Source organism: Phalacrocorax aristotelis, chromosome 1 (genome assembly GCF_949628215.1).
Source record: "Phalacrocorax aristotelis chromosome 1, bGulAri2.1, whole genome shotgun sequence".
In the NCBI taxonomy this organism is placed as follows: Eukaryota; Metazoa; Chordata; class Aves; order Suliformes; family Phalacrocoracidae; genus Phalacrocorax; species Phalacrocorax aristotelis.
In genome coordinates, this window is record NC_134276.1 from 76,180,758 (window position 1) to 76,184,409 (window position 3,652).

Below are 3,652 nucleotides of genomic sequence, written 5' to 3' on the forward strand. Positions count from 1 at the left end.
CTGCAGGGCACGGAGGGAAGCCAGGTTCTGCCTCTGCCTGCTCCCGTGGCCCTGCAGCACCCAGGTGAGGAGGAGAGAGGAACCCCAAGCAGCTGCATCTTCTCCTTTTGCAAGTCTGGGGCTTCTTTACAGGCTTGCCACCTGGCAAGCACGGATGCACACAGGGACATGCTATTTCCCATCCAAAAAACCTTGTGCCAGCAGTTGCCAGCAGGAAACCGAGTAGAAGCAAGCCCTGCTGGTGACACTGGTTCAGCTCACTAATCATAAGGGTTACAAGAAATCTCCAGGAGAGGATGAATTATTATTGCATTTCTTCTCTCATTGCATAATACTGCTCTTTTGGCCACTAAATTAGTCAGTGATAGATGTCTACTTAGATACTCAGTGACAAAAGGTCAGTTAGGGCCATGTTTTCTTTTCCCACGGAAAATGCTAGCTATTTGCCCTTGGTATTTTGACAAGTTTAGACCTGCGTGGCTTTTCCAAGAAAAAAAAGAAAAAGATTGTATCTAGTCCAGTCTTTCAAGCATTCAGTGAGTGTGACCTTTCATTTTTGCCTTTGCATATCATGTTGTTTTCAGGAAAAGGGAAAAGAAAAAACAACAGTTTTGCATGGCTGAGTTTAGTGACTGTAAAAATGTAAACCACCAAAAGAGCAAGGACGGTTTTGAAAGCTTTTATGAATACACCTAGAAGAAGAAACTTCTAGGTTCGTTGCAAAAGAAGCAGCCATTTAATGCTCAAAATTATGCACTGGATAATTGTGCAAAACATATTTCTAAATCAATTGAAAAACACAAATGTAATTTAAAAAATAAACAACAAAAATAAGGGAAAGCAGAATTTGCAAGACTGGCTTCAACAAGTCCTGTTACTTGTTTAAAAAGCACCATGTGATTTCCTCTTATTCTTCCTCTCACTGAAACTCAAACATCAAAAGCAAAGCAAACAGTATAGATGTTCAATCTATCAATGTAAATTGGTTTCAGCGCTGATATAGCTAGCACATAAATTGCGTGAGGAATAAATATACAGTCTGTTTGTTCTGTTGTTGAGAGAATACAGTTCAATTAGTCTGGACTACCGTATGATACACAGTTTCTCCCTTTCTGTGGGATATAATTAGGAACAAGATGTAGCAACTGAGGGACTCATGCCTTTGAAGAACATGACAACTTTTGAATAAATAAGAAGGAAGATGTGAAAGTTGCCATGTACCCATCTCCTCACTGTGGGGAGCTGAACAGGCCTTTTCCTGTCTGGCCATCTAATTTGCTCATTTGTAGCTAGGCTTGTGTGAATCACTGCAAGCCTGCTCTGAGAGATGGGCTGTGTGTCTGTTAGGGAAATGGGAAGGGAGGAGAGGAGAGGAGAGGAGAGGAGAGGAGAGGAGAGGAGAGGAGAGGAGAGGAGAGGAGAGGAGAGGAGAGGAGAGGAGAGGAGAGGAGAGGAGAGGAGAGGAGAGGAGAGGAGAGGGGAGGAGAGGAGAGTGAACAGAAGAAAAAGTGGTGAAAAAATGATGGAAAATGACAGATGAGCTATTAGAGAAGTTTCATGTTACTGTCCTTCCAACTAGCCACTGTTTGTGACAGTAGTTGAAAGCAGCAAGCCAACCTGTTATTGTGTTCAGTAAGCCATGTGGAGGAAAAGCTCTTGAATTTCACTACAGAGCTGCCCAGCACTGTCCTGCAAAAACAGCATTAGGCCAACAAGCAGATGCATGAGAAAGCTTCATTTTTATAATGTAAATAAAGTGACTGTTATTTGAACAGAAAGGTAATATACAGCACTGCCAGAGTCTTAGAAGATTAAGAGTTTTGTTGGAGACAGCTGTCTCTCCTTAAGGGCTTGGGACCAAAGTGATGCCCTTGCAAGTCCATAACCCATGTAAAACAGAGGTATTATTTAAGTCAATATGTCATAAAGTTGAAACCAATCCTGATATGAAGATGGGGTGATTGGTTATAGAGCATAGCTGAAAGGAGATTGTGTTCTCGGACGTATCTGGATTGCTAATATTCCTCTCTGAAGTGGAAACAAACCCTCTTAGATTTGGTGTAGAAAACATGCAATCATATTTTCATAAAGACATTTTGTTCCACCCTCCAGACACCTTGTATTTAGGTCCAGCTTCTCATACCCTAACTGATCTTGTCATTGATCTTTCACTAAACAGTGGTTCAGCCTGAAGCCACAGTGTGACCAGGAGTGCTGGCTCCCAGCTCTTCATGCCAGCAGCTGGAGCAGAGGGTGCCATCGGCACCAGGCAGCCTTCCCGGGGAAGCATTGCCTGGTGTGACTGAGGGCTACCAGGGTCTGTGTCTCATCAGAGATGGGCTATGGTAGGCGCCAGGAGAGCAGAGCTCAGGGACAGCCTTGGGTTCCCCCAGTGCCGCAACACCCACAAGAAATGAGTGTTGATGATCTCATGTGTCTTGTTGTACCGTGTTTGATAGAATCATCATCAATATTTGGAAAATAACCTTTCCTGTGGCTTAAATCATGTTCTTCATCATTCTGTAGACATTCTTCTAGAGTTGCCCAATAATGGAATTTTTTTTGATAAAAATGTTTTGTTTCGAATGTGAATAATTCCCTATGTTTTACTTTCTTCATAAGGGGATGTTTTTAAAATAAATATTTGAGATATGTGGGTGTTTTATTTATTTCTAGTTTGTTATATACAATGTGAATATGGTTGTATACATTCACAAAAAGAACCTTTATGTCTATAAAATATAATACTAAAATCTTAAAAGACTATAACATTTCAGTTCAAGAACACTGCTTAAACAGCACATTTCTAGATGACTTCTTTTGTTTTTCCACAGTAAAATTTCAAGAAAACATACTGAAACATTTTGAATTCAGACAGAAAAGTATCTGCTCAACAGAAAGTTGTTTAATTAAGGTATCTAGCTAGCTTTGTAGACAACCATATGCATGCGTGGGTCAAACATTAAGTAACTAAGCAAGATGATCTGGGCTTTACTTCCCACTTTATTGTTGAATCATTACTGGAACAAGTTCTTATCTATTGTAAACTGCTGTAACGTCTTTGGTTCTCATGCAATAATGCCAATTTATATCAGATGAGAAGATCTGAGCTGAGCTAGATTCTACTCATCAAATTACATGCAGCTTGCGCTAGTTCAAAATCCATTGCGTTCTTACAGTGCTATTGAAACTTTGCATCGTTACTTTTGTAAAAATTTTCCAGATATGTGGGGTGTACAAAAGGGCCTTAAAAGCTTGCACACATCTGTTTTTGATAAGAAAAGGCAGAAATGTTTTCAGGACTATGGGTAATCCTTTGTTGACATGTTAATCTTGTTAACGAACAAACAAATAAGGGGTAATGTCAAGAAAACCTTGGGGAATGTGCCGGAACTACCCTTCCAATTAAGTTTCCCAGTTATTGGCCAGAAAATTTCTGGATTTTTCCTTGTACAGCAAACTGGGTCACCTAGAAAGAGATTTTGAGACCTAATGATCCCTATTACAGTTTAATATTCCCAAGGAGGTGTGGAGATGAAGTTTTTTAAGCACTGAATTAAAAATATTTTACTAATCACTGTAATTTTCTGATGTGTGCAATTTCCAAGTTACACTATAAAGTAGTCAATGAAAGGGTGCAATTGGCAAAGTT